Source organism: Vidua chalybeata, chromosome 5 (genome assembly GCF_026979565.1).
Source record: "Vidua chalybeata isolate OUT-0048 chromosome 5, bVidCha1 merged haplotype, whole genome shotgun sequence".
NCBI classification, from domain to species: Eukaryota; Metazoa; Chordata; class Aves; order Passeriformes; family Viduidae; genus Vidua; species Vidua chalybeata.
Genome location: NC_071534.1, coordinates 47,663,663 through 47,688,120, shown reverse-complemented (window position 1 = coordinate 47,688,120; position 24,458 = coordinate 47,663,663). Strand labels below are relative to the sequence as shown.

At 35.9% G+C, this 24,458-nt stretch overlaps 1 long non-coding RNA gene across 1 annotated transcript in view; it reads left to right on the top strand.

The window, feature by feature from the left end:
* The window catches only part of LOC128788619 (uncharacterized), a 38,787-nt gene extending 22,579 nt beyond the window's left edge, over positions 1-16,208 (top strand). The window contains exons 4-5 of the long non-coding RNA XR_008431146.1: positions 11,686-11,765; positions 16,123-16,208. This is a non-coding gene — a long non-coding RNA (uncharacterized LOC128788619). The remainder of the gene's footprint in view (positions 1-11,685; positions 11,766-16,122) is intronic.
* Positions 16,209-24,458: the final 8,250 nt, after the last annotated feature.

The following is a 24,458-nucleotide window of genomic DNA, read 5'->3' as shown; positions in this document are numbered from 1 at the left end:
TGCATATACCATGTGCAGATTAGAACTCCGTTATCTAAAGACGTCAATTTGAACGTGAAATGCAGTGAGAGCAAATATGGGATACATTAGGGATTCTGAGACTTTGCAAAGAGTAAGACTATGGTATTGGGATTTTGTTAACTGATAGGCAGGGAAATCTAGCTATCACACAGTGATGTCAGGATGATATTGTTGTGAACTGGGAACACAGTATGATTTTCTTCCAGGTTGTCAGAGGAGGGTGGGGGAAGGGTTTGGTCCCTGTGGTATACATTCATTTATTGACTACAGTCACAGTTATTTGCTTCAGCCAGCATGATCTGAAATGCATGTACAAAAGCATATAGGTATTGGAATTTTCAACTCAAATCAGAATCCTAATTAACTGTAAATCGTAAAGCCAGTAGCCTGAGGTATATTAAAATGAGAACTTTGTACATGAAAGGCTGCACATGCCCCAAAATCTAAGTATTTCCTACTTATAAACCACCAAATTCACTGCATCAGCTTCCATGACTGTAATTCTGTTCCTGAGGGATATACAAGTAGAGTTAACTGAAAACAAATATGAGTGTGCAACTCATAGAACAAGTCATTTTATGGAGACATTAAAAATCACTGACATAAGGAAAGACAACATAAAATATTTGTACTTAAGGTAAGAATATGACATTAAAGCCAGAAGTTAACTTAGTCCATTGTACTTCATCAAATGCCTCTTTAATCTCTAAATGTGTGTGATTATAAAGACATTAATTTCAAGGGGAAAACCACATCAGTAAAGCACTGCTGAAACACCTGGCACAATTGAATTTCACGCAGCACCAAACATGAAGGCAAAGAGAAGAAGTTACGAAAAAACATTGAACAGAACTGACACAGAGGACATCGTTCTATCAGATACATAAAAGGTTCTGGTTATAAAGACCCAGTCCTGCTTAGGGCAACAGGGGTTATGTTGCCTTTAATAGGAGCAGAATCAAGCTGTAAAGGGATATTTGGTTGGTCTTTTGGTGTTCAGGAGCAAACAAGAAAACAGAAGTTGCAGAGCCCTTGAGCCTGAGGACCCTCTGCTCTGTATCGTTATTACCATTTCATGGGGCCAAGTTATGCTGTCATCTTGATTTTAATAACAGCTGGATCCTTCCCCTTGGCACACGCTGAGGCCAGGGTTCGAATACAAGCTAAGGTGTTCCCTCAGCTACTCCTTCACTATACCCTTTCCTAAGGGGTGTAACTTTTTCAATAAATTGATCAGGCCCAGCAAGCTCTATGTCTAAATTGCAAAATGCAGACTATTTCCTAAAATAATTTTGACTATTGGCTAAAACACCTATGAAATGCCAATTGTCCTTTTTGGCTTGGTATAATTGAAAGGAATTTGCTACTTTCTCTGTTTTCCTCATGGAAGACAGTGTTTAATAGTAAAGAAAGTCTGCTATGAAAATTGCAAAACATACAATCGGAAAAGAAAAATTCCTACAATATGAATTAAAGAGGTGACAGGAAGAATGTCAGCACTGGTTTAATGTTCAAACATCAACTTTCATTAATTCTCCACACTAAACAATATTTGTGCAATAAATAATTGTTAAAAAGAGTCAGGAAAAAGTAGAACTAATGCAGATTAAGGGAGATATGAATGTTTGGGAGGATCTTGGGAGCACCATGAGTTTAGATGCAGTAAATATATTGCCAAAAACAATACTAAATCTAATACTAATCATAGAACATCTCAAGTTGGAAAGAGCCCTTAGAATGATCAAGTTCAATTCCTAAATACACAGCCATTCTGAATATTCACATTGAAGAATACTGTAGGACCCACTGCTGAAGTTGCAAAACTTCACCCAATTTATAGTGACTGTGAAGCTGGTGCTGCAATTTAAATCAGTTTTGCACTCTCAGAAAAGCTCACTGTCATTCATGAAAGGAGGAACAAATATCACCTACGTATACGCTAACTGAACGTGTTTATCTGAATCTGTCAACTACATCAGAAATCAAGTTGCTAAATGCTGTGTTCAAAACATTTTTGTGGATTTGTGACATTCCTTGGAAGTCTTTAGATCCATAAAGCAATGAATAAATTATAAGAAGACATAATTATAGTATTTTCATCCCTGACAGATATAATTTTACTCCATAAACACTGAAAAGAAAACGGCTGTTTTTCTCAGACCAACACTCCTAGATTTAAGGAAAAAAAAAAAAAAGGAGAAGGAACATGTCTTTGCTGAAAAATGACATATTTAGTAAATATTGTCCATGGTAATTGCTCCTGTGGGATCACAACAGAAACATGTTTCAGATACTGTAACTACTGTATATTCAGAGTGTATAAGCACTGTATATTCAGAGTAGATGTTAATCTCTGTAATGTTTCTTATGAAGCTCCTTGTGGAGTCTCAAATGTAATTTTAATGGTATCCTGGAGAAAAAAAATAAAGAAGTTATAACACTTAGATTGGATTCCAGAGATAACGTTAGTTACTGAGAGTACAATTTACATCAGCTGAATTTAGCTGTCTAACATGCATGTATCTAATTTAGGCTCCCTTTGCAGTCCATCAAGGGAAGAATGTACCTCCAAAGGGAGAGCAATTCCACTCACTCTGACCACAGTTTTAGGACAGGATAAAGCCCCGATGACCAAAGAGGAAAAACAGATAATAAGAATAGCAACCTGAATTCCAGGCAGGAAACACAGGGAAAGTGTATTGGACCTAGACTGATAGTGCATATTTGCACATAAAAACAGATTTATAAAATGGGAAGTTTCCAAACATCTCTAGGGATTTCCCCCACATCTGCTGGAAATCACTAGGAGATGGCTCCACATTGAATGTTTCAGTCTGAGGCTTCAAATCATCCTGTATCTCTGTTCAGCGAATCCTGTAGCATATATGTAAATCTTCAAGCTTAAATCCCATTAACATCAAAGGGATGTAAGCATGCACTAAAATGTTTTGCTGAACTGATACCCTTGGCCCCACTCCAGCAAAACATGTAAGCATGTGCTTAACTTTAAGAATGTTAACCCTGTTAACTTCTATAGAGTTGATTTTCTACAGTTTCCTGAAGTAAAACACATATTTCAATGCTTTGCCAAGTCACTATCTTAATAAAGATGCAATGCCTGTATCTTATCAGCATTACAAGCCTCAGCTAAATTAGTCATACTTAAGCACAAAGGGTAGAGCTGTGTATGCTGTGAGGAGAAGAAATCCATTAGGAATGCCTAACCAAATGGCAAATACTGAAAACTAAGTACATAAAAAATGGATTCCAAAATAATATAAACCGAATTAAATCCTTGGTTCATCCAGGACTCAAGCACTTGATGTGCTTTAAGCACATTTCAGTTCATGCCTACATTTAGGCGTGTGCTTAAGCACCATGATGAACTGGTCCATCAGTGTACACCTTCCCTTTTATATGTCGGCTAAAGTAAAATCCTCTGGCTTTTGTACATCACATTGCTTTGCCTAAGATATTAGACAAACTGCTCTACTGTAATGCTTATATGTGCACAATAAATCCAGACATAAAAATCAATAGAAACATTTAAACCTGAAAGGCTCTAGAAGTGCCATTGGAAAAAGTCAAATGTTAAAACAAAAATGAATCTCACATAACTATGAGTTTGCTGTAACAGGCAAAGAATTGTTCATGCTCATGTGTATTCATATGCTTTTTACAGGAAAAAACTTTGCTAAAATAAGTGGTACAAATTTTTTTAATGTCTATTTCTAGATTTTTCACATTTTCACATTGTTATGCAAATGAAGTTTTATATGACTGTCTGCAGTATGCCATACAAGCAAGTTACTTTTTCTTCATAGATTTTGAATTTTATTGTAGTGTGATTCACTTAAAAATAGGCAAATATAATATGTTCAGTACAATGATTAATGATTTATGTATTTCCAAAATAGTCACAATGGCATCCTGTTTGTTAAATATATCATAGGTTTATGTTACCGTAATGATGCATCCTTCCTCAGCTATTAATCTAAACTGCAAAGTACATGTATATTTAATAATCTTCAGAAACTCTATAAGACTTATTTACATTTTCTATCCATCTTGCAGCTTTAAAGACCTTCTAATATTGGCCACTGATCCTATACCATCACAATGGTTTAGTATATGCAAAAAAGATTAAACAACAGTATGAGATGAGTGAAATCAGGTCTCAAAATGCCAATAAGGATGTTGTGCCCTTAAACTGATATTCTAAACCAAAGTTATTTGTCATCTTCGACAGTGCAGTGAACTGAAGTCATCATATTTAAAGTATTTGAAGAGGTGAATATCATATACTGATGTATAATGGCATTTCTTCCAGTAATCTGAACATCAAACCATAAGAACAAAGAAAAAAACAGAAAAATGAGCACATTGATCATAATAGCAGTCCTTTATAAATAAAATTGGCATTTATTTGAAAAATTAGTTAATAGAAACTTACAATATGTAATGTTATTTTCATCACTTGTAACATATGCTTAGAAACTGATAAATATTTATCTTCCTTTCATTATAATAATTCACAACTCAGAAGAAAATCAGCAATTTCTTCAGTTATATTTTTTCCATCCATATGGCATGCTATAAGAAACATAATTTGTAAAAAATATATTTTATTATTAACAGGAATCTGATAAAAATAAAACTAAGGAAAAATATTAAAATAAATTTGTAAAAACATCTGAAAGAAAAAAGCACAGATGTTATAATATCATCATTTAGAATCTATGAAATGAAATGCATTTTTAAAGACAAAGTTAATGCCTCCCTTTGAAATCCTCATGTTAAAATCAAAACCACAACTTTAATGGAAGACAGACATAGGTACTGTATGAAGAATTACAGCTTAGAAAATTAATAAAAATAGTATCTAAAACAGTATTAGTAAGATATGAAGCTCATTCATTAATGGTCTCTGTGATAATATATCACTGAAAATGTTGCATGAAGGACAGTCTTTGATAGGATTATGTACAGTATAATAGCAAGATATTGAAATTAAAATTCACTGAGGAGATACATCTTGTGAACTGAAGGGTAAGAAGATAATAATGGTAACATTAATAATAATAAATAACAAGTATAAAATGATTCACATAAATAGAATTTCCATCAGCTACCATTATTATAATTATGAGAATGATAAAGTAATAATCTACAGTAAATAGCTAATTTTTTATTGATTCACTGTTTAATTTCTTTTTTTAAATGGCTTTAGAATTGCTGTCAATAACAATAATGTGTACATGAAGAAAAGTTATGTAGAGAATAAATGATTAAAACAGAATTGTGTAATCTGTTTCTAAAGAATATTTTGGAGATATTTATATTTGGTGGATTTTTTTTTTTATTTTGGAAAAGAGAAATTCTTAAAATAATTTCCCCACCTATTTAATGAGTGCTGTCAGTTTTCTTCAGCAGATGATTATTAGGGTTCCAGAGGCATATTGGGAAAATTTAGAAAGTTTAGTATCTGAAACTTTAGAGGCTTTTTAATTGTGCCTCTCTGTGAGATGCCATGAATGGCATCTATGAAGAAAAAACAGGATGTCTGACTCTACAGCAGCCAACAGCAAAATTAGCACAAAAGGCAATGAAAAGGTCAAGGCAGAGGCTGAATAGGAGAAATTCGAAGGAGCTAACTGTAATGCTGAGCAAATATATTCTAGAGTTTAGCATACATGTACGAAACAAACCTTCTGCATGGCAGCAAGGTGTAGCTCAAATGTTAGGACAGGCAAAAGAAAGACAGAACCTTATATGAGCAATTGAAGTGATGATCATACAATGCCATTGAATGTCCAATTTCAACTGCTTTTGAATTCACAGAAGAATAGAGAATAGCTTGTGCTATGCCCTGAAAAAAAGATGAATGATGTAGTCCCAAGAGAAGGACTACATTTTAATTCATAAAGATTTTCTCTTTAGTTTTTTAATATATTCATTGTCATAGCAGTGTCTTTTGATAATTAATAATGTAGATGGCCTTTGATCAACCACATATGAATATTTTTATAGTCTATTTTCTTTCAAATTAAGAGGGATATTGGATAATATCAACCTTCATTGTACACCATGATTTTACTTTTGCCTTGCATGTTGCTGTTTGAGTTTTGCAGGCCACTGGTCAAGAAATCATTGCGCCTAGTTGAGTAAATTCAAGTTATAAGAGGGTTCTTCTTGTAAGCAGCATCTGCCTCAAACGAAATATATTCTAATACTGAACAATATTGTTTTCACTATGTAATGCAGAATATATTTCAAATTTTTCCCTTTTCCTTAAAGAGAAGAAGTAACTGGGGGGAAAAAAAAGAAAGAAATGCCAGGTTGACTGTGGGAAAAAAGCAGAAACTCAGTGTGGGACTCTCTCCTTCTGACAGTTTAAATTCATGTCCTTCTCATAGTGTCACATGGCCATAATGACATAAAGAACAGAGCAAACAATGACTGTTGCACTCCAGATGTTCGATGTCCAAGTGAGCTATGTTATGCCTCTGTGGTGGTGGACTCAAAAATCAGAAGTCTGGCTAAAAATCTGGCCATCATATTGTCATTATGTCAGTTAGATAGGAAACGTATGAAAGGTTCCTACTTATTTGGGGGAAATTGGCAATAATTTGAAATGTTTGATACAGTTGTAAGTGGAGTAAAAGGACACCTCACCCTGAGCGCAGATGTCAATGCTATGATATACATGTGGTAAAAAGCAAAATGTTCTTATTGGCATGAAAAAAACAACACAAAATATGTAGCTTTTTTTTTTTTTTTTTTTTTTTTGAAGGAGAGTAGATATTCTCCCACTGTATCCATTCCCAGGAGGGGACAGTTGGCACATGATGCCAAGTCCCGGGAGAAGATAGAGGGGATTCTGTGTGCAGAGAGAGAGAAAAGATCTGTTTTACACAGTTAAAATGGGAAAAAGGTACCTGGAATAAAAGTTGTGTGTATGTAGATATATATACATCTGTAATGTAAGCAAGAACATATCAGTGTCTATTTATATGTGATATATTAATAGTAAGAGAGGAACTTTTTGAAATTAACAAGTTATATAATTAAAAGAAAAAAATAAAATTTTGGTTTTGAAAAAATGATCCATAGAAACCCTGAGGTATTTTTAGAGATGTGCAGGATCAGATTACTTAGGCGAATTACAAAAAACACCACAGTAGCATTGCAATGGATAAAACATTGCAAAGAACAGAAAATTCTATGTATGACTTTCAGTGCAGGAACCAACTGCTGTTGAGAGAGGAAATTCCCTTTGGGGATTAATTTTCACTCATCCTAATACTATTTGTTTGGAGCTTTTTAAACCTGTTAATACCTGTAGTATTAACTCCTCCTGGAAACTGGATCACTGAAAACCTTGACTATTTTTCTTAGCCATTATTAATAGAATTAATACTATTGATAGACTGGTTTGGATTGGAAGGGATCTTAAATATCAGCTATTTCCAACCCCCTACCAAAGACAGGGATACCTTCTCTGGACCAGGTTGCTCAGAGCCCCATCCTGGCCTTGAACACTGCCAGGAATGGGACAGCCACAGCTTCACTGGGCAACCTGCTCCAGTGTCTCATCACCCTCACAGTGAGGAATTTCTTCCCAATATCTAATCTTATCTTATCTAATCTAATCTTTAAAGCATTCCCCCTTGTCCTGTCATTACGTGCCCTTGTAAAAAAGTCCCTCTAAAGCTCTCTTAGAGACCCCTTCAAGTGCTGGAATGCTGCTCTAAGGTCTCCATGGAGCCTTCTCTTCTCCAGGCTGAACAACCCCAAATCTCTCAGCCTGTTTTCATAGGAGAGGTACTCCAGTCCTTTGAGCATCTTTGTAGCCATCCTTAGGACTCAGTGCAACACATTCATGTATTAATATTTGCTTTGATTTCCCACAAACTTAAAAGAGAATAATTTGACTCCAGCTCCTATTAGCTAGCTTCCTTCTAAAAATTTTATTATAATTTTTTAATCTGCTTTGAGGACATTTTCCTGAAGTAGGGAATGTGGGGCCATGACCTTTGTAAAAATCTCTGTCAGATGATTGTTCTGATAATTATTGATTATTATTATTTATAATAATAAATAATATATTAATAATCAAGAATAATTATAATCAATATTCAATGATCAATAATTATTATATAATTGTTGATTATTAAAGACGATAAGAATAATTGCTGCTTTCAAATATCCTGCAAATCATGAATGCCTATATGAGGGCTTTCTCTAGGCGAGCTTCCAGAATGGTCTTCCAGAATGTTATTTCCAAATGAAGAATTTTGATAAATTGTTTCTTCCTGTCCTGAATTCAATTATCTCAAAAAGTACGAAGGTGGTGATTCTTTACTTGAGTGGATTTTACCTTATTTTCAGGTAGGGCATTCACTTATGAAGTGGGTAGGAGTCCAAGGACTGGGAGTCTACTGCACCCAACAGCTAATGGATGGAAAAAAATTAAGTGTGAATAAGTATGCAAGATTATACACACTGTAAATGGGGCATGCAATTTTAAAATAAAAACCTAAAATTCTGCAATTCAGGCTATTGTTAATTAGATCATTTAAATCTATTAAACAGTAACTACTGAATTAAATCTGTTCCCTTTTCCATGCTTTATTTCTGTTGATTTCTTGTAAAAGTACAATGATCTCAGTTATATGATTGCTCTACCCTTTAGTCTCGATGCATTGTGTAAAATATAATGCAGTACAGATGTCAACCTAAGAACTAAATAGCTTATATTTCTTAAGAACCATGAAAAAATATTAACACTATAGAAACAATAGTTCAGTAATTACTTTTTGCTGTGAAGTGAGGTTAGGCATTTATCCTTATAGATCCTTAATACACTTAAAGTCAGCACTGCCCCTGTGGTCCTTTTACCTTTGTTGATAAATGTATTGTACAGGATACCTTGTATGACCACTACAGTATTTGAGGTCATGCTAGGCTGTTAGCACAAATGGTGTGAACAATAGTTTATATGCCACTTAACTCCTTGGAAGAAACAGTTAACCTTGCCAGAGAGGACAGATCAGTCATATATAGTTATTAAAGTCTAGAAGGTTTTGTTATGCTCTGACATACTTTTACAGAACTGCAATACTCTGGTACGAGCTTTACCAAATAGGGGAGCAACAAAGTCAAGAATTATCTTTGCCACCTTTGAAAAGGATATTCAAAGTTTTCTAAAAAAATATTTTACCAGACCTACTTTTGAGCACACACAAATTTTCATATATTTAATCACTAGAATTTTTGAACACGGCTAACCAGGTAGCAGTATATTAAGTCACTGTTTTAAAACAAACTAAGTTTACAAAAAATTACTGTGAATTTGATGGCCTTGAAATGGACAGGCAACAAAAACCTCATAGATCTTCTTGATTACAGTTTTCCAAATAATGATGAAACTTAATAAATGAGCATCATAATTTAATTTTATTTAACAGGCAATTAACTATAAAAATAACATCCAAGAAAATATCCTTTTCCAGAATTTCTCATGAATAGAAGTGACAGAGTGAACAAAGAATAAAACACACTAGGAGATTACTAAGAACTTATCAGGTATTCTGCATACAGATGGCAATGACACTGCTTTTAACACAGATGACCCAGTTTCATGACATAATGTGCTGCTTCTACATTGTTGTTTATTCCAGTGGATTGATTGTCAGATCCAACCAATTTTTGGCGCTTTTAGAAAACACAAAGCTGAAGGCAGCCTCATCTGTTTCTGGTTCAGGCATAGAAGCCTGTCAGCCCCTGTACCTGCATGTGTGTTTGTATGCATCCAATCTTCATTAACAACCACTGAATCTTTATATTTTAAGGGTTAATCCCTATATGCAAAGGAACAGGTGCTCCCCCAGGCAGGGTTTGAGGTTACAGAGGTGTGGTCTCCTCCCTTTGCCAACCAATCTGCCACATGCCATGTGCCTCATCCATGCTGCACTGCTTCCACCCCTTCTTCCCAGGGTGGACCTCTCTCTGATTCTGCCTGGATTGTTGATACCCAGCTCTACAGCTGAGGTGGCAAAAACTCACTCAGCCTTGTGGAAGCTCTTTCCACTGGCACACTTATGTCCTGTGCAAGTATGGGAACTCTCAGCATGACATCAGCTTTCAAGTCTCTGAGCAGGAAACTCCACCATGTTCCAGGGTAGATGGGAGCAAACACATTCCATAATGAGCATTTAGGGGAGGAAAAAGCACTTCTAGATGTGTCTTCAAATACCCATCTTCATGGATGTATTTAAGAGTCCATGTACATACTTTCCTACCAAGAACTATTACCTCATTAAGTAAGAATACTTACTATGTCTTTGAGAGAAGGACATGGAGAGCAGCAAGAACAGGAAGAAATCAGAGTGCTACCACTGCCTTTTAAAATCTCCTAACTAGCAAAATTAAACCATTTCTCTTTATTTATTTATTGCACTTGTAAAAAGATTAATGGGGATGTGATTCCTTCAGGCTTTTACATATAACCCCATCACACAAAGAACAAAATTACACAGTGCAGCAAACGATCTAAATTAGCTACATTTATTTAAATAACTGCTGTGGAGGAAACAATAAATCAACAAGAATCCTCACAAAAATGTGTTTACAAAGTATCTTATAATTTGTTTTAGCTAGGACACAGACTTCTAGCTCTTAGCTAAGCTTACTTCTAACAGTCTATTATCATATCAACAGTTAATGAGTGTTTGCTATAGAAAAGAATTTCTTAGCAAGAAAAGGACTATGTGTAACTTCTGCCTTACTGTCCTTTAAGATATGGCTGCCAACTCTACAAGAAATAGATTTTCCTAACAAACATTTTGTTAAAGGCTTCTAATAACTTGTGAGACAATCGAAATTAACAGTGAATTGACAGTGCTTTGTTAAGTCAGAAAAAGTGATTACTTGAATGGTCATAATCATGCAATTATCTCATCTTCACCCTTTTTGAAGACTGTATCTATATCTCCTCCTATATCGGGAGTGAGTAGGGGGAGCTCTAATGCTGAACCTGTGATGTATTCATAAATCAGTACTTTCAGAGCCTGTCATGGGCTCCATAATGAGGGTCATTATTCAGGCAGAGTGTCAAAACTACTATCAAAGGACCTTCTCAGAATCACAATCATTCTGTTTCTTGTTAAATAAGCAATGTAGTACACAAAAATGGCAAACAAGAAGCAGGTCAATTTGATACAGTATGAGGGCACAGAGACCTCTAGAGTAATTTACCCTGTGGGAATTCTGATGGTTTGTGAGATAAATTATATACACCCTTAGAAATGATTAATGGTAATAAAATCCAAGGAATATTTTCAAAAAAAAATTCCATATGTACATATGGAAACTTCAGTAACAAAGAAGACCTTTTCTAAAGCAGAACACTTAAAGAAAATTATTATTAGAACTGCAAGTAGCTCTCAGGAAAGCTACTAAATCTTATTACAAAGTTGGCAGCATTCTGTGGAAATGCTTTATTTCCATTTGCTGAAAGAGTTTTTTTTTTAAAAAAACTCCAAACCTAGAGCTTTTCTGAATTGAAAAGAAAGGAGATAAAGGGGGGGAGGGGGGGAGAAGGAATGACAAATTGTAAAAGATTTACTAAGACAGGCTATTTTTGACTTAATTTTATTATAGCCAATATGAGATACAAAAGGAATTGTCAACAGAATATCATCTGGACGTTTGACCACAATGGCAATACATGCAAATAATTGGTAAGTGATTAAAGGCTATATTCAAATCACATAGCATAGGTGCCTAAATTAGGCATTGGCATTACTTCCCTTCTTTCACTTTAGGGAACAAGAGTATAATAGCCCTACATGCGAAGTAGTCTGAATTGCTCATTCTCACTTGAACTAAAACATTACATTAGTAATAGGTAAATTAGGCACCAGTGAAGGCAGTCTAAATTCTGTCTCAAGATGACTTCTTGATGCAGTGGCCAATCATTTGGGGATTAATAGTCAACCTCTTCTGACACCAATAAAGTGTCTCAGATTAATCTTAAGCAAAAGCTCTTTATTTTCTCTTATCTATTAGGGAACTGTGTTGAGTTTATGCATTATATCTTTTCATAATATATACATCTATATATTATACATATGGATACACATATGTATGTATGTAATTCCACAGGTATAATCATACACAGCATAACTCTGAAACAGTAAGATATTGTAGGGTAGAAATTTTACTATGGTCTCTTAATGTAGTTTATTTGACTGGTCTGAGTCTTCTCCTAAGGCTTTGTCTAAGAAACAGTAAAGTAGACTTGACCAGAATTTAGTGCGGTCCGCGAAATTTTACAGTCATAGTCTTCAGAGATGGATGTCAAGAGGTCCATATCTACCTGCAGATTCTGATACCATTTGAATTCTACTTGTAGCACAGACTTTCTCATGCGCTCACACACAGCACTGCTGACTTCAATAGGGCTTTTCTGAAAGTGTGAAGTTTCCAGAGAAATGCCACAATTGTACCTAATACCAATTGCAGACTTTGAGACTTTCAAGTACATTTCAAGGTACCAAGAGCTTTTGAAACTGTGGTTGCCCTGTTACTATTTTCCAATTTTAATCTCTTTTGTTAAATATTTACAATGCAGTCTGCAGTCTTGTAGATGTTTGTATCCACATGCACACTTATATGGCATAACTTTATGATAAAGACTGACAGCATTTTTTGTATCCCCTTCAAAGCAATAAATAAATAGTGGGTCAGATATAAGTATGATTCTCTGCTTTTTTTTTTATATTACTCTTATTAAACAGCAAGGTGAGAAGTAGATTAAAAAACAGTCCCCCTAAGTGCCTCATAAATCCATCAGCTTCACTTTCCCACACTGAATTTTGTCTGACAACAAACTCTACCTTGTCTAGACTTATTTTTTAAGCAAATTTGTATCTGTGAAATAATCAAAAGCAAACCAATTATATTCAGGCATCTTTCTTACCCATCTGTTTGGATATTACTGTCTATTTAATAGTGTTTGCATATGAAGCAATGTTCTATTGTATGCATAGGTACTCAATTATTTAGATTATACGTTTGAATAAACTGTGCAGTTAAAGGAGTACCCTTGTAATGCAGGACAATTACATTTTTCTAGCACAGTTTACACGTTATTAAACTAATATCAATTTGGACAAAACAGTTGGATATAGGATTCTACACTTCACCTATCAAAGTTCTTTTCTTTAAGGGTACATTTTACCCCTACAATTATCAGCCATTGTTAGTCATTTCAAATTATATCAAATTACGTAAAAAGGCTAGTGTGGATAAAGACTAAAAAAAAAACCATTTCACACTGAAGACTGTGCATTTAAATACAGGTTTTCTTAATGCAGCTATAAAAGTCCTGTCTAGATGTATGATAGGTCAGTATAAAAGGTATCCACATGAAAAACACTGTCTGGCCAGTGTAAGAAAATAATACTGATTTTCATACTGTGAAAGAGCAGTTCACTGCATATGTCATCTTCTTACCAATCAGGGAATGACTCTCATATTTTTCCAAAGGAGAAAACAACTACGTTTATGCTGAAAAAAGAAAAAAATCAAATAATGTTAAACATTCAGACATAAATATGTGTTTATCAGTCCTTGAAATAAGCTTTCAGTGACTAATCATGAATGTCTATTCTGACAAAAGAAATAGAGAGAGATGTAATAAAATAATCTCACAGCTTCTGTCTTCCGGGCATCTTTGTATGCCTTGTACCTTTGGGAAGGAATATTTTGCACGTGTACAAATTGACTTTAAAACTAAGTCTGGTCTTTTGCATCTGTTACATACCTGTATGCTCAAAGGGGAAGAACAGGTATTTACAACGATAATCTATCAATGAAACCTTGCTGAGAATCTTGAGCTGCACAGGGTTTGTCTAGTTTGCACTTTTGCTAATGTTCTTCCCTGAGCACTCTTTCTGCTCTTCCCTTTGATCATCATTATTGTGAAATATTTTTCACCACCTTGAGATCAAAACAATTATCATAATGCCACTACATATCATGGTACTATTCAATGGAAGGGAATGAATGAACAAAATACTGATAAAGTCGGAAATTCTGTACAGTGAGAAAAGCTGTCTTGACCTCAGAATGCTACAGATTTGTGTGTTGTAAGTTTTCTAAGGTGACAGAGACTGTATCATCTTTTCAATGAAGGTAGTTGCTCTGCCTAGAGTTGATGGTCACTTTACTTCATCTGAGACCAGCTGTTCATTGCTGCTGGATTCCATAGGGGAAGCTCAAAAACCTAGAAAACTGTTTGCACTTGCTTTCAGGTGGATACTAGAAGTCCAGACTAACAAGACCAGTTAATTACTTTGGAGATTGCACGATGACTCCAGAACAAGACAGATTTTTTCTAATATTAGGGGCAACTTGTGAAGTTACTGCGTGACCTGACAAAAATTGTGAGAAAACAGATCCATTGTTAGTTTGCCAAGGAAGTTAGGAAGTATCATCTGACCACTTCCCCATTCCCCATTTTCTCCAGCAAGGGACCTATCGCTTGAGTATGGATCTGCTTGAAATTTCTTTTTTTTTTTTTTTCTTTCTTTCTTTCTTTCTTTCTTTCTTTCTTTTTCTTTCTTTCTTTCTTTCTTTCTTTCTTTCTTTCTTTCTTTCTTCTTTCTTTCTTTCTTTCTTTCTTTCTTTCTTTCTTTTTCTTTTCTTTCTTTCTTTCTTTCTTTCTTCTTTCTTTCTTTCTTTCTTTCTTTCTTTCTTCTTTCTTTCTTTCTTTCTTTCTTTCTTTCTTTCTTTCTTTTCTTCTTTCTTTCTTTCTTTCTTTCTTTTTCTTTCTTTCTTTCTTTCTTTCTTTCTTTCTTTCTTTCTCTTCTTTCTCTTTCTCTCTTTTTTTCTTTCTTTCTTTCTCTCTCTCTCTTCTCTCTTTCTTTCTCTTTCTCTCTTTCTCTCTTTCTCTCTTTCTCTCTCTCTCTTTCTCTTTCTCTCTTTCTCTCTTTTTCTCTCTCTTTATTTGTCTCTTTCTCATTTTCTCTCTTTCTCTCTCTTTCTCTCTTTCTTGCCCTGCTGGTTCCACAGAAATCTGGATGTGCAGTTGTCTTATGGTCTATTCAGTTATGACTGGCTGCCAGTTTGGGGACAGGCAAACTGTTGCTTGACCTGTGTTGGGAATATTGCCCTGGAAGAAATGATACAGAGGCCAGGCTGAGGTCTGGCTAAATCCACAGCAATACCTGGAGGCAGGTTTCTGCTTGCTCATTTTGACTTTCTGCCATCCAGTGTGAAAACAGAAATACTTCGAAATCAGACTTGGATCTTGAACCACATTTTATTCATTTATCCATACAGTCATGACAGGGGTAAGGAATCCCAGTAGTATCTTCCCAACTAAAAACCAGAATACAGAAGAACCAATAGGACCCTCAGGAGCTAGGGAAAAAGTACCTATTATAACATTAACACATATTCACTGTGACCTTAAAAATTTTCATGACTACTTTGGAATTCGGAGTGCAGAGCCCACCCTCTGAGATATCTGACATGAAGAAGAGAGTGTTGAGCAAAGGGACCAAAACTTACAAAATTCCTTCCTCGCTGGGGTGCTAGGAAAGGATGTGGTTAGGAAACCTGGCACCAAATGCTTGGCTCCTTGAGATGGCTTTGCAAATATGGGAAAGTCTTGTGAGAAAGCAACATCACAATTATTATGTGTTGCTGTAGTATAGTTACTGATCCAATAATCTACCAGCTTTCAAAGGTTGAATAGCCTTTTGCGCCTTTTTCAAATCAGAAAGATCCACAAAATGGTGTGACAATAATATACAATATATGGTCCTAAATAGGACTTCGAGCACACATATTCACGAATTTTTGAAAATATTAGAAGTTTTAATGTTTTAAATAGGACTGAAAAATCATTAATCACAACTGGACATGTATACACTTTGATTTTCACTTAATAATGGTTTGAAATATGCCTTGGTAGGTGGTGAATTTTTTTTTAAGCTATTGTTTTGTATTTTTTGCCTTTTTTTTCTTTCAATTTTCAGTGTATTGGCTGTATATAATGATTTAAAACTTGAAGGCTTTCTTTCACAGGTACCTCTGAGTTGTGGGTCCTATCTGATAGATTTCTGAAGCAGATCTATACCTGGAACACTTTACAATCTCAGCTTCATCTCTCCTACAACTGAATAAAATAAAAATAAATATGTACACACGCTAATGAGTTAGGTGTGTCTCTTTGGTTAATATCCACAGTGCACAGTTTTCCCTTTTGACAGAGTTTTAGTTCAAAATTACCCTTGACTCATGCCAGCCATTCCACCATAACCCATCAGACAGACACGCACTTTGCTCCCCCCAGGTCACTTGTAATTGGCCTCTTTTCCTTTGTGTTCAGTAACTTTCCAGTTTTCTGCAGGCCTGTTCACAACTGAATTGACACTGAAGAAAGAGTGGATAAAGGCAGACCTGAAGTCTGTGCAGAGGGTCGGTAGGGACTTGGGTTTCTGAATACAAGTGGGTCAAAATACACATGCTCAGAAGCTGCTGAGAGACCTGATCCAGGGTATTATACTTCTCCCAAGGAGTTGCACTTTTTGAAATATATCAGAAACTCTACGACTGTGAGGAGAATCTGGAAACACTCTGTAAACCAGCTGTGGTAAATTTTGCTTAGTTGATACTTCACATATCTGTGGGCAAAGATCTGCAGACAGGAGTCCTGTTGTTTCTAAGACTTCTTCTGTGAGAGCTGTTGGCAACACCCCCAGCCATCACAGTACACTGCCAACCTTTCTGCCAAAGGGCCTGTGTCACAGCTTGGAAATAGCTTAAAATCTCCAGACCTTCTGAGATGAACCTCCCCATCTGTGCTCCCCCCACCTTCCAGACACACACACACTGTGTCTTTTTTTTTTTACATGCAATGGGAGGATATGGACTTCAGGGATCTATTCATGAATAACTTATACAATGTTTACATGAGGATTTTTAGGTAGTTTGCTTAGAAATGTTTTGAATTGGCTGTATGAAATTGGTGTTCATTGTAATGAGGTTTTCTGAGTGAAAAAGGACACTGCAAAATATTGGGTTCTGCAGTCTGAAGGACCGGCCAAACAACAACAATTAAGCATGGGTGCAGCAGAGTTGGGCAGGCAAAAATATTAGGAAGAATTTGAAGTAATACAGAAAGCTTGGACAAAGTGGGATATGCTTTTATTCACTGTAAATTGTCCAAATGCCTTGGGTGTTGCTGGTTATTTCCTCTAAATTCATCATGAATATGATTAAAAAGTCAATCACCAAAGACTGAAAAAAAGTGCAGACCATATGCTACAATTATAGTAAAGCAGAAAATATACTCGGAGACACATAATTGAATTTTATCTTTCCTTTTTGTCAGTGAACTTTCTGGACACCAGTGATGGCATCCTCTACACTTTTTCTTACCTATGATCAACCTTATGATCCCCAGAAGGCATTAAATTAAAAAACAGCAAAACCATGAACTATTTTTCCCCGTCTTTACTTTTTCTGAACTACGATATTTTTTCTACCATATCTTTTTTTGCTTATTTGTTTATTTTCTTTTTCACATCTCACAATTTCCATTCCATCCACCACAAGAAGTGAGGTAAGCAAAGTGGGGACAGCTGTGAGTGAGGTTTTGGTAGCCAGAAGGCACAGCACAATACTTGCTGTGTCAGTAATTTTGCCATAGAAGCCTGTAAGGTACTTCATGAGCACTACCTGTTCAGAGGTGAACAGGAGAGCTGCAAGAGCTAAATCTATTTGCAAATAGAAATCATAAAGGTTGCAGAAAGCAACTTTTTATTTTATTGTCTTTTTTTAGGCACCTACCCCATGGTATCAAAAAATAGATATAAAACCTCCCTCAAATATCCATCCTACCAAAAGTAGCCATAATGAGAAATGTCACTTCTCTTTTTTCTCTGGTTTGGTTTTGTAAAGGCAGCTTAGAAAACTCCTGTGCACTTCAGAAATCTTGGGTAATCTTGTCAATTTTGGTAAACATGCTCTGCACACAGCTGAACTTCTTATATGTCAGTGAAAACAATGTTCTCAAACATTACCCTTCATTTTTGTTGAAAAACAAAAAAACCCACAACCTGTATTCTATAAAATACAGCATTGATCAATGAGAGAAAAAAAAGAGAAAAAAGAATATATGCAGAATAAAAACTACGAATAGTCTAAATATACTGTGTATCCATATGCTTTTTGGGAGCAGGCTAGAGAAACTCAAAAAGAGCTCAGAAAATTCCAGAAGTTGAAATTCTCAGTGACTGTGGTAGCAACTAAAAGAATAAAAAAGTTTTTAGTGAAAATAAGATGCCTTACCGATTCTGTGTTCAGTTGGCTTTGAGTACTGAGCCAATCTGAAGTCCAAGCAGAAATGCTATAAATTCAGACAAGAATTAGAAACAGCTCTTTGGACTCTGTAAAGAACTGAAATAAGACCAAGATGTGTGTCTGCTATGAATACCTGTGCCTCATTGGAAGTGATCTTAACATTTGCTATTTAGCCAGGAGTTGAAAAGGCTACTCAACTATTTATTCGAAGGCTGGAATGCTAGTAACTATAAATATCTCCAGACTTTTGTTTGCCAACAAGGCCCCGAAATGGTACCATTCACTGCAGCTCTCAAAACTCCAGTGTCACACACATGTGTATGTTGGAGCACTGCTAGACAAATATAGAGCCTGTCTGAAAGAGAACCACAGGGGGAAGTCCTCACATCTGTGTTTTAAAAAACAAAGTACATTAATAATTTTATTTATTTGCATGAAAGGCAATAATGTGAGAAAAGCCTGTCTAAAGAACTAGGTTTGCTACCTAGTTTTGCTTTGCTTATTTTTTGAAAAATACATTTAAAGCTATAGAAAAATTGCCCGGTTAAAAATTTGTTAACAAATGCCACGGTATTTTACTTTGACACTGTTGCAAATACATTGAAAATATTGATCCCTAAAACAATAGATCTGGGATTTAGCTTTTATAATGCTCTGGAAAATGTCCTAAGGACATGGTACTTTGACTAATTTTTCAAAGAAATTGTGTGATATAGGAAAAAAGACCCCACCTTTTGTCACCTAGTGACAAAAAATCTTCCTCAACATTCCCTGCTATTACAACACCAGAAAAGTGGAGCAAAAGTACTGAAGTGAATTGCTGTGTATCATAAATTGGAACAAATTTCTGTCACCACAGCAAAAGTTCTGTCAAGTTTAGGTATTTATTAATATGTGTTATTATATTGTTTATTAAAATGTATTATTATATTGCACTATAATAATTACTACTACTAGTACTAATCCAACATAAAAAAAACCCCAAATCCCAAAAATCTAGAAACCAGAATTTTTTCACTTGCTTTGCTATAGATGGGAAGGGAAGGGAAGGGAAGGGAAGGGAAGGGAAGGGAAGGGAAGGGAAGGGAAGGGAAGGGAAGGGAAGGGAAGGGAAGGGAAGGGAAGGGAAGGGAAGGGAAGGGAAGGGAAGGGAAGGGAAGGGAAGGGAAGGGAAGGGAAGGGAAGGGAAGGGAAGGGAAGGGAAGGGAAGGGAAGGGAAGGGAAGGGAAGGGAAGGGAAGGGAAGGAAGGGAAGGGAAGGGAAGGGAAGGGAAGGGAAGGGAAGGGAAGGGAAGGGAAGGGAAGGGAAGGGAAGGGAAGGGAAGGGAAGGGAAAGGAAGGGAAAGGAAGGGAAAGGAAGGGAAAGGAAGGGAAAGGAAGGGAAAGGAAGGGAAAGGAAGGGAAAGGAAGGGAAAGGAAGGGAAAGGAAGGGAAAGGAAGGGAAAGGAAGGGAAAGGAAGGGAAAGGAAGGGAAAGGAAGGGAAAGGAAGGGAAAGGAAGGGAAAGGAAGGGAAAGGAAGGGAAAGATTTCTTGAAGTACACTTCGTATCTGAGCATATCTGAGTGCTGCCAATTTTCAATTTACACTGAAGCAGCCTGTAATGTCCAATATCTGCTTCAAAACTCTTATTTTGCTTCTCTTTCTTTACTATAGGTGTATCTAATGTAGGTATTCTTGCTTATCTTCTCACAAAGTTCAATTGGAAATGAAGGAAAGGGGATATAGACTGTGAAAGTTGCAAAGACTAAAGCATCATTTAAATTCAGACCATCTCCAGTTTAGAAAAAAGTGCCAAATCTAATGTCATCAGCCACCTGTATGGCAAAGGAGAACAAAAATCCCTCAAATCCCCATAAATAGCTTACCAAATGCTATTTTTGACGTGAAGGTGAAGGGTACACTCTGAGAGAAATATTCTCTTCATCAGACACAAGGCTGCTAACAAAGCTGTCACCTCCACCCCTCCCACAACCACCAGTGTCACCACTTGCAGCTCCAGTGCCAGCAGATTCAGCGCCTCAATAGTCTCTGATACTGCCCTCCCCATCATCAGCACGGATGAATTTCTCACTATTACTGCTCCTGCTACAAGCCTCTCCAGCAGCCCTTTTAAACACCTTTGAGCCTCTCCTTCTCTCGCTCTCACATTGAAACATTTCAGCTGACAGTCTATCTTTTAAACACTCAAGTGCTGTTTTTTAAAGTATTTGATGTCTCTAGCATTTCAGCCCCTTCCTTCACACCTTCTGCTCAGAGGGCCAAGTGAAATATGAAGAATTTCTTTTGGTTTCAAAAAAATATATCCTTTGTTTTCTTATTACAAGAATTCACTTCATGCCCATGTTTAGCTGAAGGACAATGAAAGAAAAATAAATTTTATGCAATATTATCAGAAAATATTAACACAGTGGATATATTGATTTGTTAAAAGACAAAGGATTTATCAGTAAAATATCTTTAATTTGTGAAAACTGGAAATTTGCCAGAATGGCTTGCTTGTTAGTTTAAACATGGAAAATATACCTTAAATTGCTGTTTGTGAGATTTCCACCAACATCAGAGATGCTTTTTCTCTTATTAATCTGCCTGTATATTAAGGTCAGAGAATCATCATAAAAAATAATTATTATTTTTCTGCTCTAAAATATGTACATTGCCCTTCTTGCTGAATATTAAATCTGCTGCAGAGTTTTTCTTGTGATCTGTAGAACTGTTGAATAACAGAGTGAATAAACAAGGCTGGAATTAAGTGGGAATAACTAAATATACAGCTTAAGTAGCTGTTTACATAAAGTGGCCATTTCTGTCCTGTTTGTAAAAGCTGATCACAGACACAAAAAATCTCACTTTATGCACATCTTTAGAATGAATTATGCATTTCCCTAATGGGCATACAAAGTAGGAAAACAAGGTGCCATCATTAATTTGGAACACAATAAGTTCAGGGAAATTAATCTGCCCTAGTAAACTGAAAATCCTTGCAAACCCTGTCAAAGCCTACTACCCAATAAGGCAAATGTGTATCTGGATTTTGTTCTCTGTGCCCAGCAGATTATACTTTGGTGTGAATAATACTATTTTTTAGCGGTTAAAATATTTTCATTTGTTCAGGAGTTTGTTGGAGTTCATGCCACTGCATGCCACTTTGCAAGAAGACATGCTGTCTTTTAGAAGTTCTCTCTGGAGCTTAAAGGTGATACCTAGATTTCCGTGTAATTACTGGGAAGCATCAGAGCTTCTGTTTCAGGCTCTGTCTAGATTCAGGAATCTACATTTATGTTCTTTATTTAGATCACACTCAGAAGAATTTGAAGATGCATTTTAAGTCTGTGAATAGGACTTTTAATTAGTTTTCAAGGAAAAAAAAAAAAAAAACTAAAAGTCTCCAGAATACTTAGTGGTGTAGGATACCTTTTAAAGTCAGGCAATTTTAAGCCATTTCAGTCTGGGCCACCAGAATAATTAATAGTTTCCAAATGCCTTTAACACTGAATTGAGTAAGTCTGATAATATATGACAAAGGTCAAAAGTTTGACCTTATCTATTTAGGTAGAAAGGATCCCCAAGGGAAAGAAGAGGCAAAGTATCATCTATCTTACTCCCTCCTTCACTGGACTCAGCTATTCTCACCAAAACCTAGAGCACAAGTCCTTATTTCTGCAAAAGAAGACTATGGTCATATTATATAATTATATATTTAATAATAATGGTGATTATGTTTATTATATAAAAATTATATATTATTATATATTATATGCTCATATGATATATAATTCTAGTCTCTTAGAAGTATAGGGGCTTTTTAACTATGCCTTGAACTCCTTTATTTATTTATTTGTTTAATACATTACGAAGTCATTTGAGTTCATCCATCTTCTTTTTAGGACTTAGCTACACTTTTCATTTGGAGTGTTTTGATTAAAACTGATGACTTTAATGCTTTATATGTAATGGTAAAAATTTTACAATAAGAAAGCACCAAGTTTGAAACCTGAAGTCCCATTTGTCTTTGACTAATAGAAGTGCAACACAGAAAGAATGACCCCATGACTGGATGAACATAGGAAAAAGGAACAAGAGAGTAGGTGTTGCTGAAGTAAAAAAAATAGTAAATTCCTGAGACACACTTATTGGACAGTTCAAAGTAACACTGGAAATACCAACCTAAACTCTTGTACAATTTTTTACAAGCCACACTTAATGTTATCACTTTACAGAAGTAAATGTAAAGCTTTCTTGCCTAAATCCTGACCTTCTGAATTATTTATAGACATAGTCAGCAAATGCAGCCTCAGAATACCTCTACAGCTCAGAAAATGGTGCTCACCATCTGTGACATTTCAAGATGACCTGTTGCTCCTGTAAAAAGTAATGTGTATAAAACAGCACTGTGGTTTGTAAGGTTCTGCTGTCTTGACACACTTTGACATGGCTTTCTCATGAGTTCTTAAAATAAGCTGCATTTTCATATGGAATGGGGGGACCAATTACTTCTGAAACTTCGGTTATTTTCTCAAGGTATGTACACGTATACACAGCCCTCACACTATGCACCCACTACACTAATGTCCCACTGGAATCTATTGCTCAAATGTTGCTCTCCATCTCTTTTGTTTGATCTCATGTTCTTCAAATCTTGCACTCAGAAGAAAGGCACGTAGATTTCAAATTAATATGATCTGTTTATATGAAGAACCAATATTATGCGAAGAACCAATATGGGGTAGGAATATGGCAAAGCAATCCTGTATTTTCAGCAGTCCTTCTAGCAAAAGAAACAATGACAACAGGGCAAACTTGGACTTTTCTGAGTGTGTCTTGACATCCAGTTGTGCCAACTAACTCACTTCTGGCCTCAAATGTTATTTTTACCCAGTCCCACTTTCCACTCTTCTGAATTTGATCTGATGCTTGAAATGAGGACAAAGAAGTCCAGCTTACATTACAGTCACTAAGATAGTGCCCTTTCAAAAAAGGCTGATGCTGCAGCAGCAAAGACACAATACCACAAAAGTAGCCTATTGATGCCAATTTACCATTCCCTTTCTTTTCTATGGCAATTGTAGTTGGACCAATTTCCCTAGTGTTGCCTAAAGGCACCTTCACGTTACCACAGAGTACCATCTACACTCTCTCCAGGAGACTGTGACTAATTTTCTCCTTGTTCATTGCCTGCTCACTGTGGACACAGATTTTTGACAGCCTCTCTTAGGTGGTGTTCTAATTTGGCCCAGTTCTGTGCTACAGCCTGCTGGCCCATGAACCTCTGCTTCACTGTTCTTACAATCCTTCAGTGACTGCTTTATGGCTTGTCCCTTGTGCTCACCTCATTCTCAAATCTTTGCCTTCTCCACCATGTCTTAGAACCCAGGCTTACAAGAAATAAAATCTATTCAAATGTGGTGCCTACACTATCAGCAACACTCCTTGCAAGCTAAGTTACACCCAAACAAATCACTTTACAGGATCAAGGCACTAATTTTTAACTGAATGCCTACCAAATGTAACACCCTTCCCCATTTCTCTGAGGGAACTGATTCACCTTTGTAACTCTTCCTGTTATGGTCTTTCATTTACCATTCTGACATAATCTAGTGCCTCACTGCATGTTGCTGATGTTTTTGTCAATGTGAAGAATGTGGTGCAATTGTTGCAGAAATTGTCTAAGAAACAGAGACCTTAATATGTACCATCTGTTTTACAAAAAAAAAAAAAAAAAAAGCTCAATGTGGTAATGCATTTGCAATACCAGAAGCAATATCTCTAAGACATGAAATGAACATATGCTGTCTAAGAGCCTTCAGGCTGACATTGAAAAAGAGAAAAGATAGTACTTCAAGGCAAATATTGTCCCAATAGAAAGACTGCCAGAACCAATATGGCTCAGTCTGTTGACAGGTCTCTGGTGAACAACATCTTATAAAGACATGCACATTGCTATGGGTTGTACAGCTCTATGCCCCATTTTTTCAGCTTGGGAAAAAAAAGTAGAGAACACCTTCACTGTCACAGTGGCTATTCTCCTGTTTCAGATCAACAGATGTTGTCAGATGAAG